Source organism: Artemia sp. Qi Xiang Cuo, chromosome 5 (assembly GCF_049724085.1).
Source record: "Artemia sp. Qi Xiang Cuo chromosome 5, ASM4972408v1, whole genome shotgun sequence".
Lineage (NCBI taxonomy): Eukaryota > Metazoa > Arthropoda > Branchiopoda > Anostraca > Artemiidae > Artemia > Artemia sp. Qi Xiang Cuo.
The window spans coordinates 75,124,261-75,146,406 of NC_142798.1; the positions used below are offsets into that span (position 1 = coordinate 75,124,261).

The following is a 22,146-nucleotide window of genomic DNA, read 5'->3' on the forward strand; positions in this document are numbered from 1 at the left end:
TTTGAAAAAGCATAGGGTTTTAGAGCCCTACTTATATTAATTTCTGCTCGTTTTGAGTTTGATTCTGTTATTTATTTTAATCTCTGTTTGTTTTGGATTTCATTTATTTATTGATTCTGATTTTTGGTAGTTGTATGCTTGGTAGATAATTTGATTCTATTCTTGTTCATTTTTGGTTTAATGGAGTTATTTACTTTTTCTTGAAAAACTTATTTTGTGGAAAAAGTATTTAATTAATGGAAGAAAATGGCTATGTCAACATTTTATCGGACGACCTAGGGAGAAAAGAGGTTTGGGAGGGGGTTTGCTGCCCTCCGATATTTTGGTCACTTAAAATGGCAGTATAATTTTTGATTTCCGATCAAATGAGCCCTCTTCCAATCTTCTAGGATCACTGGTTCGATACAATCACCCCTGGGGAAAAAAAAGGAATAAATATAAACGCATATGTGATCTTTCTTCTGGCAAAAAAAATGCAAAATTCCACATTCTTGTATATAGGAGCTTGGAACCCTGACAATAGGGTTCTCTGATCTGCTGAATCTGATGGTTGGGTTTTGATTAAGATCACTTGATGTTTTGGGGGTGTTTCCACCATTTTCCCAAAATTTTAAAATATTCCCAGGCTCATAGCTATTGATATTTGATAGGTAACATTAAACTTGATGAATTTTTATATATTTTGAATTATCATCAAAAGTTTATTCTTTTGATGTATTTATTGTTATCAAGACTGTGTCTTATAGTTTCGGTTACTATTGAGCCGCATCGCTCTCTGATTTTGGTCGAGACCTCTGCTCCGCCGTCCTCAGTGCACAAAAGTAAATAAAGAGTAGAAAATACATGGATTAAAGTCTTAAAATACATAACAAGCACCTGATTTTCATGGTGATATGATTGTGCACAGTTTTTTCCGTCTAAAGGTAAATATGATAAGTGCATTGCCAAATTTGCATAATTTCAAAAAAGGGATGGAGCCCCCAAAAATGTTCTAATCTTGATTAAGTTCCCACTATCAAATAATTCATGCCCAAAAGCCCTCTGATGAGTTTTCAAGCCCTTTGCTACGAAATATTTCATGCTTTATTCTGTTACGGGTAGGTGTTTATTTGTTTTTTGTTGTTTTTTACCAGGTGTGATCGCATTTAACCAGTGGTTGCCGAATTTCAGAAGGGGTCTCATTTAACGCAACATCTAGTGCCCTCTTCAACAGTTAAAATTAATCGCGGTAACTTGGTTTTTTCCTGCGCCATTTTCTTCCCAGGGCTCATCGTAACCATGCGGCACGTTCAAGTCATTTTAATCTAACAGTTTGAAATCTAGGGCGTATCCAGGGGGAGGGGCTAGGGGGCTTGAACCTTCCCCTCCTGAAAATAAATGCCCCCCCCCCCGAACAAAAATCTTGGATTTGGTCGAAACATAAACAAAGTGTGTCTTTGAAGAAAATGCGATCCATGCCGCTACCTGAGATTAAATAAAAATAAAACAAGTTTTTAACTGAAAGTAAGGAGCAATATTAAAACTTAAAATGAACAGAAATTATTACGTATATGAGGGATTTGCCCCTTCGTCAATACCTTGCTCTTTAAGCTAAAGTTCGAATTTTGTTCCTACTCCTTAAGAATCAAGCCTGAATCACAAAGGGCTTTTAGTTAGAATAAACAGCTCTTTTGAAAGTACTAAAAAACTTTGGTCTAAAGACCGATGTATTGACGAGTGGGGCGAACCCCCTCATATACGTAATAACTTCTGTTCGTTTTAAGTTTTAATGTTGCTCCTTACTTTCAGTTGAAAAAACTTGTTTTTCTTAATTAATTTCTGATCGTTTTTTTAAAATAATGCAGGGAATTCCGGCCACCCTTTCATGGAACATTCTTTTCCGCCATAAAACATTTCTCGGTACTTTTCAAGATATCAGTAGTCACGCGAGAACTGAATATCAGATATTCTTACTCGATGAGACACTAAAAAAAAGGGTTTCTCTCTCCTGGAACTATACATATAAACTTTAATTGTTTGGGGTTTAGGTGGAATAAAAGGTACCTAGGTTTGGTTAGGTTACATATTAATTATATGCTCTGCTTTACTCCCCCCCCCCCCTAATGTGCAAATATATAGCCCAAATTTGCTTATGAACTATTATATTTTCATCCTATTTTGTTTTATTTCATTAGCATTAAAGAAACTTCACTTATCGCGTGGCTACTGGTATCTTGAAAAGTACCAATTCCTCCATGAAAAGATCCTCCCACTTAGTTCTAGTTTCCCTTAAACCTTTTTTGTGACACCCTCCCACCCCATTCGCGGACGATTTGCTTTTCGTTTGGCCCTAGATGGTTTGGCGATAAGGATAATCTTTGGCAATCTGTCATCCCTCATCGCCAGAATGGGTCCCAGCTATCTCAACTGTTCTCAACTGAACCAATTTTTTCGCACAGTTTACTGTTTGGAATACGGTCAGTCCAGACAGGTATCCACAACAAGCCTTATATCTATATCTTTGGAGAACATTCGGGAAATTGACTTCAATTAATGCAAATGAATGATTTCAAATGAAAAAACATATTCAGTGAACGGTATTAGAAAGGGGAAAATGTTACGTCTTCTTGGAATTTGGATCCTATGCGTTGTATCTTGACTGAATATAGAAAATAGCGGTAAGTCATCTCTGTGAACACACGTAGGGAAGGTGAGATGTTTTAACTTCTTCCCCTAGTACTCAAAAATCATAATAACCAAACCTCGATGAGACACTAAAAAAAAGGGTTTCTCTCTCCTGGAACTATACACATAAACTTTAATTGTTTGGGGTTTAGGGAGAATAAAAGGTACCTAGGTTGGGTTAGGTTACGTATTTAATATATGCTATGGTTTAACCCCCCCCCCCCCTAATGTGCAAATATATAGCCCAAATTTGTTTCTGAACTACTATATTTTCATCCTATTTTGTTTTATTTCATTAGCATTAAAGAAACTTCACTTATAAGCGTGATTACTGGTATCTTGAAAAGTACCAATTCCTCCATGAAAAGATCCTCCCACGTAGTTCTAGTTTCCCTTAAATCTTTCTTACGACACCCTCCCACCCCATTCGCGGACGACTTGCTTTTCGTTTGGCCCTAGATGGTTGGGCGATAAGGATAATCTTTGGCAATCTGTCATCCCTCATCGCCAGAATGTGTCCCAGCTATCTCAACTGTTCTCAACTGAACAAATTTTTTCGCACAGTTTACTGTTTGGAATACGGTCAGTCCAGACAGGTATCCACAACAAGCCTTATATCTATATCTTTGGACAACATTCGGGAAATTGACTTCAATTAATGCAAATGAATGATTTCAAATGAAAAAACATATTCAGTGAACGGTATTAGAAAGGGGAAAATGTTACGTCTTCTTGGAATTTGGATCCTATGCGTTGTATCTTGACTGAATAAAGAAAATAGCGGTAAGTCATCTCTGCAGGAACACACGTAGGAAAGGGGAGATGTTTTAACTTCTTCCCCTAGTACTCAAAAATCATAATAACAGTTCAAAGTGATTAACTTCTGGGAGAAATATGAGTCGTTTCATATAGAAAAGAACTCTTAAATCTTTACTCCTCAAATCTTTAATCCTCTAAATCTTAACTCCTCAAATCTTTAGGATTCACCCTCGCTTAGAAAAATGGGTAGACACCAATTCCCCACTGTAATAGTGGGACCCAGCTCCTGAAAAGGTCATCGACTCCAAATTATCCAGTAAAACATTTTTGTTCAGTAACCAGCTTCCCTAGAATGTAAATGATTATTTCAAGTGCTACGTACTTGAATACTTTGTATATACAATACACAGGGAGGGGGGTCACTAAATGCGATCTGGATGTAGTATAGTGTGTAGAGTAAGTTTATTTATAGAGGAAAAGTTTACAAGAACGAGGGTAGAAAATACAAAAGCTACCCCTTACGAAATGATAGCGCATAGCCTATCTAGTCAAAGTTCTTGCTCGTAATATATATTATATGTATTGTCAACATTTAGGATACCCTTTAACAACGTCAAAATTATTATATTTCAATTTGTTAAAAAAATGAACACAATTGTTCATAAGATGAAAGCTTGTTTTTTAAATAAGAATATTGTAACAAGGAACCTTAAGTGTAAAAGTGTAACATGATACCAAGTGCCTAGTTTTACCCCTTGTATATATAGAGATTTAGTAACTAAATACTTGTCTTCCTTTGGGAAGACATATACTAAAATTGGAACCATACAGAGAAGATTAGCATGGCCCCTGCGCAAGGATGACACGCAAAATCGTGAAGCGTTGCACATTTTTTACAATTAATTTTAAAAAAAAACTAATTTAAAAGGATTTTATAGATTTTAGCTGTTTCCAGGTATATATAGAGATTTGGTAACTATCGAATTGTCTTCCTTCGGGAAGACATATACTAAAATTGGAACGATACAGAGAAGACTACCATGGCCCCTGCACAAGGATGAAACGCAAAATCGTGAAGCGTTCCATATTTTTTACAATTAATTAAAAAAAAATAATTTAAAAGGATTTTAAAGATTTTAGCTGTTTTCAGGTATAGATTGAGATTTAGTAACTAATAGATTGTCTTCCTTCGGGAAGACATATACTAAAATTGGAACGATACAGAGAAGATTAGCATGGCCCCTGCGCAAGGATGACACGCAAAATCGTGAAGCGTTCCACATTTTCTACAATTTCTCTCGTATTTTTTATTTTAGCTTCTTTTTCATTTGCTAATTATTAATAGGTTGAAATCTATTCAATGTCGGAATTGAGTATAGGTTCTTACTCAAAGTTTATTTAAGTTTTCAATGCATATTTTATAAACTTCTGTGAAATCGTGCCACCTTAACCACTTGATGATACTTTATTTTAAAGTCTTTACTTTAAAAAATGGAAAAATGGAAAAACCATGAAGAAAAACATAGCGTCAAAAATTAATTAAAAATGACGAAAACTTTACTTTCAGGGGGCGGGAGTACCCTTTCCTTGTACTTGACTTGTGTGTATCCAGAAAATTTGGCGCTAAAAAACTACTTTCTCATAGTTGACACAATAGTAGAGAGGGAGGTGCTACTCCGAACATTACCACGTGGTTTATGGTTTTCTCAGTGAGAATGAAAAAACAGGAATTTTCTCACTTAAAAAAAACATGAATTTTCTCACTTTTATGGATGTTTTCTTGGATGGTTATGGGTGTTGGTCAATTTATTTGATGTTTTTCATTGATGTCAACAGCAATTCATGTCTGTTTTTATGGTTTTTGTCAGTGAGAATGAAAAAACAGGAACTTTCTCACATTTATGGATGTCAACAGCAATTTAAGTTCTTGTTTTATGGTTCGTTGTCAGTGAGAATGGAAAAACAGGAACTTTCTCACTTTGACGGATGTCAACAGCAATTCATGTCTGTTTTATGATTCATTGTCAGTGAGAATGTACATGCTCGACGCGAATGTTATGAGATTGTTTGGCTAACCTAACCTGAGAAATTGATTTACATAATCGGTGGGGGAATTATTGGTCCACGAAAGGGGAATTAAGAAACAATCATGGCTTCTTTGATTTTTAGGCTAACCTAACCTGAGAACTTGATTTACATAATCGGCGGGGAAATTATTGATTCACGAAGGGGGAATTAAGAAACATTATGGTTTCTTTGATCTTTAGGCGAACCTAACCTGAGAAATTGATTTACATAATCGGCGGGGAATGTATTGATTCACGAAGGGGGAATTAAGAAACATTATGGCTTTCTTTAATCTTAGGTCTGAGGGATAAACGTTCTTTAGGTCAGAGAGAAAAATTAATATTCTAGTTTTAAATAGGGCTTCATTGATCTTTACTGTCAGGAGTTAGAAATGACATCACTTGTTATCTTGGAATTATGCGGGAGGCCAAAGAGATAGAAATTATATTTTTAAATACGGCTTCACTGAGCTTTAAGTCGGAGAGATAAATTGATATTCTAACGAAACCTTAATAGTGTAGCTAGGAAAATTTATGAGATGAAGAGATTAACGTAGGAAAGGGTTTCCTAGAAATTTGAAATGTGAATGCACAGAGATGCCAAAAACAAAAGGAACACGCTGAGATTACTTTTAGGGGATTATTTGGGTGAAACGGTTTTAGTCATTTTGGGGAATTATTTCGGCGAAACAGTTAGAGACATTTTAATAGATGATTTTAGAAAAGGTTTTAGAAGAGGTTTTGAGTGTGGTCGTTATAGTAAACAAGTTCTATTTGAACAGTGTCGTGAGGTCCTCTACCCCAACCCCAAAGGGCCCCGATCGCCCTACCCCGCTCCAAAGGGCTCCAATCCCCAAACCCAAATCCAGAAGGAACCCCCCGGTCCCCAAAGGTTCCCAGGGCTCCCACCCGGCCCCCCAGACCCCCAAAGGCCCGCCCCGGGCCCCATATTTCGTTGATGTGTGTTGTCTGAAACCTATGATTTGGGGTGTATGGGTTGGTATTTTTTACTTTTATGAGTTGGATTTCTTAGTCTTTCATAGGTATGTGTTGTCTGAAACCTATGGTTTGGGATAGGTGGTTTGCTATTTTTGACATTTCTGAGCTGGATTTAATACAATTTCATAGGTTTTTGTTGTCAGAAAATTATGTTTTGGGATGTGTAGTTTTCTATTTTGACTCTTATGAGCTGGGATTCTTAGCCTTTCATATGTTTGTGTTGTCAGATACTTCTAGTTTGGGAATGAGTAGTTTGCTATTTCAGAATTTTATGAGCTAGGATTTCCTAGTATGTCGTAGGTGAATTTTGTCAGAAAATTATGATTTGGGATATGTAAATTAATATTTCAGGCTTTTCTGAGCTAGATTTCTTAGTCCCTCATAGGTGTTTGTTGTCTGAAACCTCTAGTTTAGGATGAGTAGTTTGCTATTTAATACTCTTATGAGCTAGGCTTTCCTCGTATATCGTAGGTGAATGTTGTCAGAAAATTATGATTTGGGATATGTAAATTACTATTTCGGGCTTTTCTGAGCTAGATTTCTTAGTCCCTCATAGGTGTTTGTTGTCTGAAACCTATAGTTTGGGATGAGTTGTTTGCTATTTTTGACTTTTCTGAGCTAGGTTTTTTAGCCTTTCATGGGTGTGTGTTGTCAGAAACTTATGGTTTGGGATATGTAAATTACTATTTTTGACTTTTCTGAGCTAGATTTCTTAGCCTTTCATAGGTGTTTGTTGTTTGAAACCTATAGTTTGGGATGAGTAGTTTGCTTTTGGACTTTTCAGAGCTGGATTTCTTAGCCTTTCATGGGTGTGTGTTGAATGAAACTTATGATTTGGTATATGTAAATTACTATTTCGGGCTTTTCTCAGCTAGATTTCTTAGTCTTTCGTTTGTGTGTGTTTTCTGAAACCTATGATTCGGGATTTGTAATTTTTCTGTATGGACCTTTCAAAGATAGGACTCTTAGTCTCTCATAGGTGTTTGTTGTCTGAAACCTATAGTTTGGGATGAGTAGTTTGCTATTTCAGGCCTTTCTGAGCTAAGGTTTCTTAGTATTTCATAGGTGTGTGTTGTCTGAAACTTATGACTTGAGTGAGGTGTCTAATTTGCTATTTCAGGCCTTTCTGAGCTAAGGTTTCATAGTATTTCGTAGGTGAATGTTGTCTGAAACGTATGATTTGGGATATGTAAATTCCTATTTCGTGCTTTTCTAAGCTGGATTTCATAGTCCTTTTTTGATGTTTGCTGTCTGAAACCATTTATTTTGGATGAGTGGATTGATATTTTTGACTTTTCTGTGCTTGATTTCTTAGCTTTTCATAGGTATGTGTTGTCTGAAACCTATGATTTGGGATGGTTAATTTGCTATTTTTGACTTTTCTGAGCTAGGTTTCTTAGCCTTTCATAGGTGTGGGCTGTCAGAAAATTATGATTTGGGATTTGTAGTTTGCTTTTTAGACTTTTCAGAGCTAGGATTCTTAGTCTCTCATAGGTGTTTGTCGTCTGAAACCTATAGTTTGGGATGAATAGTTTGCTATTTCAAGCTTTTCTGACCTATGGTTTCTTAGTACTTTATAGGTGTGTGTTGTCTGAAACTTATGATTTGAGGTATGCAATTTGCTATTTCCGACTTTTCATAACCAGATTTCTTAGTCTTTCGTAGGTATGTGGTGTCTGAAACCTATGATTTGGGATGTGTGGATGTGTGGATTTACCCATCAAATTTTTAAATTAGAAAATGAGTGACTCGTTCTATTATTAAAGACAATCGTTCAAACTCCTTCATCTAACCTCCAAAACAATAGGTTAGGTTAAGTATAAATAAATATTAATAAATAAATAGAAACATTTCTACATGTTTAAGTTAGGTCAAGTTAGGTTAACTTATCATGAGTGCTCATGATAAGTTAACCTAACCTTTTCCGGCGAGTATGGTTAGGTTAGGTTAGGCTAGATTAAGTTAGGTTAGATCAGGTTAGGTTAAGTTAGGTTAAGTTAGCCTACGGACGCTTCACTTAGGTTAGCTTAGGTTAGGTGAGAGACAGGCAAAAAGTTAGGTGTATGATTAGGTTAGGTTAGGTTAGATTAAGTTAGGTTAGGTTAAGTTAGGTTAGGATAGCCCACGTACGCGCGCGTACGTAGGCTAACCTAGCCTAACATAACTTAACCTAACCTAACTTAATCTAACCTAACCTAATCATACACCTAACTTTTTGCCTGTCCCTCACCTAACCTAAGCTAACCTAAGTGAAGCGTCCGTAGGCTAACCTAACCTAACTTAACCTAACCTGATCTAACCTAACTTAATCTAACCTAACCTAACCATACTCACCGGAAATGGTTAGGTTAACATATCATGAACACTCATGATAAGTTAACCTAACCTAACCTAACTTAAACATGTAGAAATGTTTTTATTTATTTATTAATATTTATTTATACTTAACCTAACCTATTGTTTTGGAGGTTAGATGAAGGAGTTTGAACGATTGTCTTTAATAATAGAACGAGTCACTCATTTTCTAATTTAAAAATTTGATGGGTAAATCTATAAGACAATGGAGCCAAAATTTAATTTAAAATTGGAAAAGAACTTTAAATTTTTCATCTCTTTGAGAAAAAACCAGAACTGAAGTGTAGTCTTTTTATTTTCTTGGAAAAATTAGAAGAGAACTTTGAATTTTTTATGTCTTTGAGGAATTAAGAATTGAAGTGGAAGCTTTTTTCATTTTGACTGGTAAAATTCAGAATTGAGCTAACTTTTTTACTTCTTTAAGAAAATTCAGAAGAGAACTTGAACATTTTGCACTTCTTCGAGAAAACTCAGAATTAAAGTGATGCTCCTTATCTTCATGTCGAATATTCAAATCAATGTATAACTTTTTCTATCTTCTATGAAAAATTTGGAACAGAACTTTAAATTTTTTATCTCTTTTCAAAAAATCTGAAGTGAGCTTAAGAAAATTAGAATTAAAGTGAAATTTTTTATCTTCACTGAAAAATAATCATAATCATAGTATAACTTTTCCCAACTTCTACAGAAAAAATTAGAACTGAACTTTAAATTTTTTATTTCTTTGTGAAATGAAGAACTGAATTGGAAGGTTTTTTGATTTTCATTGGTAAAATTTAGAATTGAGTTAACTTTTTTCTATTCTTTAAGAAAATTCAGAAGAGAACTTGAAAATTTTGACCTTATTAAAGAAAAATCAGAATTAAATTTGAGTTACTTATCTTCATGTTGAATATTCAGGATCAATGTATAACTTTCTATCTTCTATGAAAAATTTGGAAAATAACTTTAAATTTTTCATCTCTTTGAGAAAAATCAGAACTGAATTTAAGAAAAATTTATAAATAAAGTGAAACTTTTGATCTTCATGGAAAACAATCGCAGTCATAGTATTATTTTTCCTATTTTCCATCTAAAAATTTAGAACATAACTTTAGATTTCTTTATTCCTTTGGGGAACCTCAAACTGAAGTGGAAGATTTTTATTTTCTCTGGATAAATTACAATTGAAGTATGTTCTTTGGTATAAAGTTCAGAAGAGAACTTGAGCTTTTCTTCACTTCGTTGAGAAAATTTTAAATTGAGCTAGAGCTTTCAATCCTCCGGGAAAATATTCCCAAGTATGATATTACTTTTTCTATCTTCCACCGAAAAATTTAGAATTGAACTTTAAATTTCTTTATGTCCTTTGTGAAATAAAGAACTGAAGTGGAAGATTTTTATTTTCTCTGGTGAAATTAGAAATGAATTGTGTTCTTTAGTAAAATTCAGAAGAGAACTTGAACTTTTCTTCACTTCGTTGAGAAAATTTTAAGTTGAACTAGATCTTTTTATCTTCCGGGAAAATATTCACAAGTATGGTATTAATTTTTCTATCTTCCAAAGAAAAATTTATAATTGAACTTTAAATTTCATTATGTCTTTGTGAAATAAAGAACTTAAGTGGGAGATTTTTATTTTCTCTGTAGAAATTAGAATTGAATTGTGTTCTTTGGTAAAATTCAGTAAAGAACATGAACTTTTTTTCATTTCATTGAAAAAATTTAAAATTGAACTATAACTTTTTATCTTCCGTGAAAATAATCACAAGTATGGTATTAATTTTTCTATCTCCCACCAAAAAATTTAGAATTGAACTTTAAATTTCTTTATGTCTTTGTGAAATAAAGAAGTGAAGTGGAAGATTTTTGTTGTCTCTGGAGAAATTAGAATTGTAGTTTGTTCATTGGTAAAGTTCAGAAGACAACTTGAAATTTCCTTCACTTCGTTGAGAAAATTTTAAATTCAACTATAACTTTTTATCTTCCGTGAAAATATTCACAAGTATGATATTACTTTTTCTATCTTCAACCGAAAAATTAGAATTGAACTTTAAATTTCTTTATGTCTTTGTGAAATATAGAACTGAAGTGGAAGATTTTTGTTTTCTCTGGAGAAATTAGAATTGAAGTGTGTTCTTTGGTAAAGTTTAGAAGAGAACTTGAACTTTTCTTCACTTCGTTGAGAAAATTTTAAATTGAACTAAAACTTTTTATCTTCCATGAAAATATTCACAAGTATGGTATTACTTTTTCTATCTTCCATCGAAAAATTTAGAATTGGACTTTAAATTTCTTTATGTCTTTCTGAAATAAAGAACTTAAGTGGAAAATTTTTATTTTCTCTGGAGAAATTAGAATTGAATTGTGTTCTTTGATAAAATTCCGAATAGAACTTGAACTTTTTTATCTTCGGTGAAAAATTTGGAACAGTATTTTAAATTTTTCATCTCTTCGAGACAAATCTGAACTAAAGTGGAAAATTTTCATATTATTTGGAAAAATAGAAATGATCAATGACTAATTTCTTTTTCATTGGTGAAATTCAGTAGAGAACTTGAACTTTTCTTCACTTCGTTGAGAAAATTTGAAATTGAACTAGAACTTTTTATCTTCCGTGAAAATATTCACAAGTATGGTATTACTTTTTCTATCTTCCACCGAAAAATTTAGAATTGAACTTTAAATTTCTTTATGTCATTGTGAAATAAAGAACTGAAGTGGAAGATTTTTATTTTCTCTGGTGAAATTAGAATTGAATTGTGTTCTTTGGTAAAATTCAGAAGAGAACTTGAATTCTTCTTCACTTCGTTGAGAAAATTTTAAATTGAACTAGAACTTTTTATCTTCCTGGAAAATATTCACAAGTGTGGTATTACTTTTTCTACAAACACATATGAGGGACTAAGAATCCTAGCTCTGAAAAGTCCAAAAAGCAAACTACACCTCCCAAATCATAATTTTCTGAAAGCACACACCTATGAAATGCTAAGAAATCTAGGTCAGAAAAGTCAAAAATAGCAAACCACTCATTCCCAAATCATAGATTTCAGTCAACACACACCTACAAAAGGCTAAGAAATCCAGCTCAGAAAAGTAAAAAAATAGCAAGCCACACATCCCAAATCATAGGTTTCAGACACCACATACCTACGAAAGACTACGAAATCTGGTTATGAAAAGTCGGAAATAGCAAATTGCATACCTCAAATCATAAGTTTCAGCCAACACAACCCTATGAAATACTAAGAAACCATAGCTCAGAAAAGCTTGGAATATCAAACTATTCATCCCAAACTATAGGTTTCAGACGACAAACACCTATGAGGGACTAAGCATCCTAGCTCTGAAAAGTCCAAAAAGCAAACTACAAATCCCAAATCATAATTTGCTGACAGCACACACCTATGAAAGGCTAAGAAACCTAGCTCAGAAAAGTCAAAAATAACAAATTAACCATCCCAAATCATAGGTTTCAGACAACACATACCTATGAAAGGCTAAGAAATCCAGCTCAGAAAAGTCAAAAATAGCAACCCACCCATCCCAAATCATTGGTCTCAGACAACATACATCAGCAAAAGACTAAGGAATCTAACTTAGAAAAGCCCGAAATAGTAATTTACATATCCCAAATCATAAGTTTCAGACAACATTCACCTATGAAATACTATGAAACCTTAGCTCAGAAAGGCCTGAAATAGCAAATTAGACACCTCAAGTCATAAGTTTCAGACAACACATACCTATGAAATACTAAGAAACCTTAGCTCAGAAAAGCCTGAAATAACAAACTATTGATCCCAAACTATAGGTTTCAGACACCGAACACCTATCAGGGTATAGGAATTCTAGCTCTTAAAGGTCCAAAAAGAAAAACTACAAATCCCAAATCATAGGTTTCTGACAACAAACACAAACGAAAGACTAAGAAAGATAGCTTAGAAAAGCCCGAAATATTAATTTACATATCCCAAATCATAAGTTTCAGTCAACACACACCAATGAAAGGCTAAGAAATCAAGCTCTGAAAAGTCCAAAAGCAAACTATTCATCCCAAACTATAGGTTTCAGACAACAAACACCTATGAAAGTCTAAGAAATCTAGATCAGAAAAGTCAAAAATAGTAATTTACATATCCCAAATCATAAGTTTCTGAAAACACACACCTATGAAAGGCTAAGAAACATAGATCAGAAAAGTCAAAAATAGCAAACTACTCATCCCAAACTATAGGTTTGAGACAACAAACACCTATGAGGGACTAAGAAATCTAGCTCAGAAAAACCCGAAATAGTAATTTACATATCCCAAATCATAATTTTCTGACAACATTCACCTACGATATACTAGGAAAGCCTAGTTCATAAAAGTCTTAAATAGCAAACTACTCATCCCAAACTAGATGTTTCAGACAACAAACACCTATGAGGGACTATGAAATCTAGCTCAGAAAAGCCCGAAATAGTAATTTACATATCCCAAATCATAATTTTCTGACAACATTCACCTACGATATACTATGAAATCCTAGCTCATAAAATTATGAAATAGCAAACTACTCATTCCCAAACTAGAAGTTTCAGACAACAAAAACCTATGAGAGACTAAGAATCCTAGCTCTGAAAAGTCCAAATAGCAAACTACACATCCCAAATCATAATTTTCTGACAACACACACCTATGAAAGTCTAAGAAATCCAGCTCAGAAAAGTCAAAATAGCAAACCACCCATCCCAAATCATAGGTTTCAGACAACACATACCTATGAAAGACTAAGAAATCCAACTCAGAAAAGTCAAAAATAGCAACCCATACACCCCAAATCACAGGTTTCACACAACATACATCAACGAAAGCCGGGGCCCGGGGCGGGCGTTGGGGGGTGGGGGGGGCGGGGGGGGAGCCCTGGGAACCTTTGGGGACCGGGGGGTTCCTTCTGGATTGGGGTATGGGGATTGGAACCCTTGGGATCGGGGTAGGGCGATCGGGGCCCTTTGGGGTTGGGGTAGAGGACCTCACGACACTGTTCAAGTAGAACTTGTTTACTATAACGACCACACTCAAAACCTCTTCTAAAACCTTTTCTAAAATCATCTATTAAAATGTCTCTAACTGTTTCGCCGAAATAATTCCTTAAAATGACTAAAACCATTTCACCCAAATAATCCCCTAAAAGTAATCTCAGCGTGTTCCTTTTGTTTTTGGCATCTCTGTGCATTCACATTTCAAATTTCTAGGAAACCCTTTCCTACGTTAATCTCTTCATCTCATAAATTTTCCTAGCTACACTATTAAGGTTTCATCAGAATATCAATTTATCTCTCCGACTTAAAGCTCAGTGAAGCCGTATTTAAAAATAGAATTTCTATCTCTTTAGCCTCCCGCATAATTCCAAGATAACAAGTGATGTCATTTCTAACTCCTGACAGTAAAGATCAATGAAGCCCTATTTAAAAATAGAATATTAATTTTTCTCTCTGACCTACAGAACGTTTATCCCTCAGACCTAAGATTAAAGAAAGCCATAATGTTTCTTAATTCCCCTTTCGTGAATCAATACATTCCCCTAGCGATTATGTAAATCAATTTCTCAGGTTAGGTTCGCCTAAAGATCAAAGAAACCATAATGTTTCTTAATTCCCCCTTCGTGAATCAATAATTTCCCCGCCGATTATGTAAATCAAGTTCTCAGGTTAGGTTAGCCTAAAGATCAAAGAAGCCATGATTGTTTCTTAATTCCCCTTTCGTGGACCAATAATTCCCCTACCGATTATGTAAATCAATTTCTCAGGTTAGGTTAGACAAACAATCTCATAACATTCGCGTCGAGCATGTACATTCTCACTGACAATGAATCATAAAACAGACATGAATTGCTGTTGACATCCATCAATGTGAGAAAGTTCCTGTTTTTTCATTCTCACTGACAACGAACCATAAAACAGGAACATAAATTGCTGTTAACATCCATAAATGTGAGAAAGTTCCTGTTTTTTCATTCTCACTGACAAAAACCATAAAAACAGACATGAATTGCTGTTGACATCAATGAAAAACATCAAATAAATTGACCAACACCCATAACCATCAAAGAAAACATCCATCAAAGTGAGAAAATTCATGTTTTTTTAAGTGAGAAAATTCCTGTTTTTTCATTCTCACTGAGAAAACCATAAACCACGTGGGAATGTTCGGAGTAGCACCTCCCTCTCTACTCACAATCGGGATTGACGGATTGACGGGCTTTGGGTTTCGGATTTCGGGTAACATCGGGAGTAGTTCTTTCTCTGTAACACATCGAAATTGTTCTTTCTCTGTAGCACCAAAAAAGAGAAATGGAAATATGAAATGGGCCCCAATCAAAATTACGGATAGCCAAGGAGTCAGCAAAGACAACAGATTTATATCATGAAGGTTTTCTCCTTTTCAGTAGAATGAGTGAATTAAATAACCTAAACACTTCTCCGTGATAGAAACCGAACGTAATATTTTCAATTGCACGTCCTGCTGAAATTCCCAGCATTTCTAAACAACCTGTGTTACAACATCGGGGATTGTCGGGAGTAGTATAAACTACGACCCAAAAAAATATAAATTAAAATTCGAGTTAATATAGAGTTTCCCTCGCGAAAAACATTTGTTCGTGTAACATTATGGGTATTCCTATGTTAAACGAACTCTATTATATAGTGCTGGTTTGGTTAATGCTAATGAAATGAAATAAAATTCTCATTATCCTTGTCACTTTTATTTTCCCTTTTGTTGATACTTATTTATGTTAAATTTCTTTTCTGACCTTTAATTTTATTTTATTTTTCCTTTAATTGTATTCCTTTCTTTAATTGTAATATTTCTTTTGACAGCTAATTTGGCTTGATTTTTAGTGTTTTTTTTTTTACCTTTAGGTATTAGACCTTGAACACGATTTCGGCAATGTTTTTCTTCTTGACTGTGATTTCCTGTTATCCCCCAACCCTTCTTCTTCTATTTTTCAGTTTCTAGTATAGCCATTTGTTAAAATCTTATAAACCAGTTTTATGCTTGATTGGTGTTTCTTTTCTTGTTGCATTATTTGTTTCTTCATTTTGCTTTGTCTATTTTCTTTTGACATATGAAGCGAATTCGGCTCTATTAGAGCTTGTGATAGCCTTTGGAAAATAAACATTACCTATCTTATTTTATCTTAAAGCCAGTAATGCTTAGATTGAATATGAAAATCAAGCTTAAGACGAAAAAAATATTTCAAATAATTATCAAAAATTATTATCATAATTATTAATATATATCAAAAATTATAATCAAAATTACTTAAGGTTTTAAGGAATAAATATCAGCATATGTATATTAAACTGTCAATGCACATTTTTTTTCAGTAAATTAATTTGAATTTTTTCAGTAAAGTACAAATTATATTCTGGCTTTGAAAAAGCATAGGGCTTAAGAGCCCTACTCATGTTAATTTCTGCTCGTTTTGAGTTTGATTTTGTTATTTATTTTAATCTCTGTTTGTTTTGCATTTCATTTATTTATTGGTTCTGATTTTTGGTAGTTGTATGCTTGGTAGATAATTTGATTCTATTCTTGTTCATTTTTGGTTTAATGGAGTTCTTTACGTTTTTTGGAAAAACTTATTTTGTGGAATTTTTTTTTTAATTAATTGAAGAAAATGGCTATGTCAACATTTTATCGGGGGACCTAGGGAGAAAAGAGGTTTGGGAGGGGGTTTGCTGCCCTCCAATATTTTGGTCACTTAAAATGGCACTATAAATTTTGATTTCCGATCAAATGAGCCCTCTTCCGATCTTCTAGGATCACTGACTCGATACAATCACCCCTGGGGAAAAAAAAGGAATAAATATAAACGCATATGTGATCTTTCGTCTGGCAAAAAAAAAAATGCAAAATTCCACATTCTTGTATATAGGAGCTTGGAACCATGAAAATAGGGTTCTCTGATCTGCTGAATCTGATGGTTGGATTTTGATTAAGATCACTTGATGTTTTGGGGGTGTTTCCGCTATTTTCCCAAAATTGTAAAATACTCCCAGGCGCATAGCTATTGATAGGTAACATTAAACTTGATGAATTTATATATATTTTGAATTATCATCAAAAGTTTATTCTTTTGATGTCTTTATTGCTATCAAGACTGTGTCTTATAGTTTCGGTTACTATTGAGCCGCATCACTCTCTAATTTCGGTTGAGACCTCTGCTCCGCCCTCCTCAGTGCCCAAAAGTAAATAAAGAGTAGAAAATACATGGATTAAAGTCTTAAGATACATAACAAGCACCTGATTTTCATGGTGATTTGATTGTGCACAGTTTTTTCCGTCTAAAGGTAAATATGATAAGTGCATTGCCAAATTTGCAGAATTTCAAAAAAGGGATGGAGCCCCCAAAAATGTTCTAATCTTGATTAAGTTCCCACTATCAAATAATTCATGCCCAAAAGCCCTCTGATGAGTTTTCAAGCCCTTTGCTACGAAATATTTCATGCTTTATTCTGTCACGGGTAGGTGTTTATTTGTTTTTTGTTGTTTTTTACCAGGTGTGATCGCATTTAACCAGTGGTTGCCGAATTTCAGAAGGGGTCTCATTTAACGCAACATCTAGTGCCCTCTTCAACAGTTAAAATTAATCGCGGTAACTTGGTTTTTTCCTGCGCCATTTTCTTCCCAGGGCTCATCGTAACCATGCGGCACGTTCAAGTCATTTTAATCTAACAGTTTGAAATCTAGGGCGTATCCAGGGGGAGGGGCTAGGGGGCTTGAACCTTCCCCTCCTGAAAATAAATGCCCCCGCCCCCGAACAAAAATCTTGGATTCGGTCGAAACATAAACAAAGTGTGTCTTTGAAGAAAATGCGATCCATGCCGCTACCTGAGATTAAATAAAAATAAAACAAGTTTTTAACTGAAAGTAAGGAGCAATATTAAAACTTAAAATGAACAGAAATTATTACGTATATGAGGGATTTGCCCCTTCGTCAATACCTCGCTCTTTACGCTAAAGTTTGAATTTTGTTCCTACTCCTTAAGAATGAACCCTGAATCACAAAGGGCTTTTAGTTAGAATAAACAGCTCTTTTGAAAGTACTAAAAAACTTTGGTGTAAAGACCGATGTATTGACGAGGGGGGCGAACCCCCTCATATACGTAATAACTTCTGTTCGTTTTAAGTTTAATGTTGCTCCTTACTTTCAGTTGAAAAAACTTGTTTTTCTTAATTAATTTCTGATCGTTTTTTTAAAATAATGCAGGGAATTCCGGCGCCCCTTTCATGGAACATTCTTTTCCGCCATAAAACATTGCTCGGTGCTTTTAAAGATATTAGTAGTCACGCGAGAACTGAAGATCAGATAGCCTTACTCGATGAGACACTAAAAAAAAGGGTTTCTCTCTCCTGGAACTATACATATAAACTTTAATTGTTTGGGGTTTAGGTGGAATAAAAGGTACCTAGGCTGGGTTAGGTTACGCATTTATTATATGCTATGCTTTACTCCCCCCCCTAATGTGCAAATACATAGCCAAAATTTGTTTCTGAACTATTATATTCTTATCCTATTTTGTTTTATTTCATTAGCATTAAAGAAACTTCACTTATCGCGTGGCTACTGGTATCTTGAAAAGTACCAATTCCTCCATGAAAAGATCCTCCCACTTAGTTCTAGTTTCCCTTAAACCTTTTTTGCGACACCCTCCCACCCCATTCGCGGACGACTTGCTTTTCGTTTGGCCCTAGATGGTTTAGCGATAAGGATAATCTTTGGCAATCTGTCATCCCTCATCGCCAGAATGGGTCCCAGCTATCTCAACTGTTCTCAACTGAACCAATTTTTTTCGCACAGTTTACTGTTTGGAATACGGTCAGTCCAGACAGGTATCCACAACAAGCCTTATATCTATATCTCTGGAGAACATTCGGGAAATTGACTTCAATTAATGCAAATGAATGATTTCAAATGAAAAAACATATTCAGTGAACGGTATTAGAAAGGGGAAAATGTTACGTCTTCTTGGAATTTGGATCCTATGCGTTGTATCTTGACTGAATATAGAAAATAGCGGTAAGTCATCTCTGTGGACACACGTAGGGAAGGGGAGATGTTTTAACTTCTTCCCCTAGTACTCAAAAATCATAATAACCAAACCTCGATGAGACACTAAAAAAAAGGGTTTCTCTCTCCTGGAACTATACACATAAACTTTAATTGTTTGGGGTTTAGGGAGAATAAAAGGTACCTAGGTTGGGTTAGGTTACGTATTGAATATATGCTATGTTTTACCCCCCCCCCCTAATGTGCAAATATATAGCCGAAATTTGTTTCTAAACTATTATATTTTCATCCTATTTTGTTTTATTTCATTAGCATTAAAGAAACTTCACTTATAGAGTGAGTACTGATATCTTGAAAAGTACCAATTCCTCCATGAAAAGATCCTCCCACGTAGTTCTAGTTTCCTTTAAATCTTTCTTACGAAACCCTCCCACCCAATTCGCGGACGACTTGCTTTTCGTTTGGCCCTAGATGGTTGGGCGATAAGGATAATCTTTGGCAATCTGTCATCCCTCATCGCCAGAATGTGTCCCAGCTATCTCAACTGTTCTCAACTGAACCAATTTTTTCGCACAATTTACTGTTTGGAATACGGTCAGTCCAGACAGGTATCCAGAACAAGCCTTATATCTATATTTCTGGAGAACATTCGGGAAATTGACTTCAATTAATGCAAATGAATGATTTCAAATGAAAAAAACATATTCAGTGAACGGTATTAGAAACGGGAAAATGTTACGTCTTCTTGGAATTTGGATCCTATGCGTTGTATCGTGACTGAATATAGAAAATAGCGGTAAGTCATCTCTGCAGGAACACACGTAGGAAAGGGGAGATGTTTTAACTTCTTCCCCTAGTACTCAAAAATCATAATAACAGTGCAAAGTGATTAACATCCGGGAGAAATATGAGTCGTTTCATATAGAAAAGAACTCTTAAATCTTTGCAACCATTCCTCAAATCGTTAGGATTCACCCTCGCTTAGAAAAATGGGTAGACACCAATTCCCCACAGTGATAGTGGGACCCAGCTCCTAAAAAGGTCATCGACTCCAAATTATCCAGTAAAACATTTTTGTTCAGTAACCGGCTTCCCTAGAATGTAAATGATTATTTCAAGTGCTACGTACTTGAATACTTTGTAAGTTTGTATATACAATACAAAGGGGGGGGGGGTCACTAAATGTGATCTGGATGTAGTATACTGTGTAGAGTAAGCCTATTTATAGAGGAAAAGTTTACAAGAACGAGGGTAGAAAATACAAAAGCTACCCCTTACGAAATGATAGCGTATAGCCTCTCTAGTCAAAGTTCTTGCTCGTAATATATATTATATGTATTGTAAAAATTTAGTTTCCCCTTTAACAACGTCAAAATTATTATATTTCAATTTGCTAAAAAATGAACACAGTTGTTCATAAGATGAAATTTTGTTTTTTAAATAAGAATATTGTAACAAGGAACCTTTAGTGTAAAAATGTAACATGATACCAAGTGCCTAGTTTTTTCCTTGTATATATCGAGATTTAGTAACTAATAACTTGTCTTCCTTCGGGAAGACATATACTAAAATTGGAACGATACAGAGAAGATTAGCATGGCCCCTGCGCAAGGATGACACGCAAAATCGTGAAGCGTTCCACATTTTTTACAATTTCTCTTGTAATTTTTATTTTAGCTTCTTTTTCATTTGCTAATTATTAATAGGTTGAAATCTATTCAATGTCGGAATTGAGTATAGGTTCTTACTCAAAGTTTATTTAAGTTTTCAATGCATATTTTATAAACTTCTGTGAAATCGTGCCACCTTAACCACTTGATGATACTTTATTTTAAAGTCTTTACTCTAAAAAATTGAAAAATGGAAAAACCATGAAGAAAAACATAGCGTCAAAAATTAATTAAAAATGGCAAAAACTTTACTTTCAGGGGGCGGGAGTACCCTTTACTTGTACTTGACTTGTGTGTATCCAGAAAATTTGGCGTTAAAACACTACTTTCTCATAGTAAACACATTCGGGATTGACGGATTGACGGGTTTGGGGTTTCGGATTTCGGGTAACATCGAGAGTAGTTCTTTCTCTGTAGCACAAAAAAGAGAAATGGGAATGTGAAATGGGCCCCTAATCAAAATTATGAATAGCCAAGGAGGCAGCAAAGACAACAAATTTATATCATGAAGGTTTCCTCCTTTTCAGTAGAATGAGTGAGTTAAATAACTTAAACATTTTTCCGTGATAGAAACCGAACGTAATATTTTCAATTGCACGTCCTGCTGAAATTCCCAGCATTTCTAAACAACCTGTGTTACAACATCGGGGATTATCGGGAGTAGTATAAACTACGACCCAAAAAAATATAAATTAAAATTCGAGTTAATATGAGTTTCCCTCGCGAAATACATTTGTTCGTGTAACATTATGAGTATTCCTATGTTAAACGGACTCTTTTATAAAGTGCTGGTTTGGTTAATGCTAATGAAATAAAACAAAATACGATGAATATATAATATTTAAAAAACAAATTTGGGTTATATATTTACAAATTAGGGGGGGGGGGTAAAGCTTAGCATATATTACATACGTAAGCTAACCTAACCTAGGTAACTCCCCCCCTAATCCCCCCCCAAAAAAAAAGCAGTTTAATATCGTCTACGCAATGAAAACCATGCTATGATAGCATGGTTTTCATTGCCTACTCTATAGCGGATGCCTCAGGTTTTCGTGACTTGTTTTAGTAGAGTCCGTTTAACATAGGGGTACCACATTAATGTTATAAATAATAAATCTACTTTGGATTCGAGCCAAAATAATTTGTGTACTGTTTCGCTTAATGGTACACACTAAAGAAGTCAAGTTTGATTAATGCTAATAAAAAAATATAATATAGGATGTATATATAATAGTTTAGAAACAAATTTGGCCTATATATTTGCACATTGGGAGGGCGGGGGGGTAAAGCATAACATATATTAAATACGTAACCTAACCTAGGTACCCCCCTAAACCTCCCCCCCTCCCAAAAAAAAACAGTTTAAATACTGTAAATTCAATGAAAAACTACGCTCTTCGATCAATTTAGATAGCAATTACCCGCTTACGGGTCTCCACCACGACATTCACTCGACTGTTTATAGTCGTTGTGTACCATTAAGCGAAACAGTACCATAATTTGTAATCACGAGAAGAAATTGTTGAGGATTTTAAAAAGAGCTTGAAACCCCTCGAAAGCGATGTCGGATCGAAAAAACAATTATACCACC

General features: G+C 34.6%; 4 non-coding genes across 4 annotated transcripts; all 4 read left to right on the forward strand.

Moving 5' to 3' along the window:
* Window positions 1-4,211: 4,211 nt before the first annotated feature.
* Window positions 4,212-4,317, forward strand: LOC148952517 (U6 spliceosomal RNA). Its single transcript, XR_016141835.1, has one exon. It is a non-coding gene; the product is annotated as a U6 spliceosomal RNA (small nuclear RNA).
* A 92-nt stretch (window positions 4,318-4,409) lies between these two features.
* On the forward strand, window positions 4,410-4,515 carry LOC148952518 (U6 spliceosomal RNA). Its single transcript, XR_016141836.1, has one exon. It is a non-coding gene; the product is annotated as a U6 spliceosomal RNA (small nuclear RNA).
* Window positions 4,516-4,604: 89 nt separating this feature from the next.
* On the forward strand, window positions 4,605-4,710 carry LOC148952519 (U6 spliceosomal RNA). Its single transcript, XR_016141833.1, has one exon. It is a non-coding gene; the product is annotated as a U6 spliceosomal RNA (small nuclear RNA).
* A 15,717-nt stretch (window positions 4,711-20,427) lies between these two features.
* LOC148952520 (U6 spliceosomal RNA) lies at window positions 20,428-20,533 on the forward strand. The gene has a single exon (XR_016141827.1). It is a non-coding gene; the product is annotated as a U6 spliceosomal RNA (small nuclear RNA).
* Window positions 20,534-22,146: the final 1,613 nt, after the last annotated feature.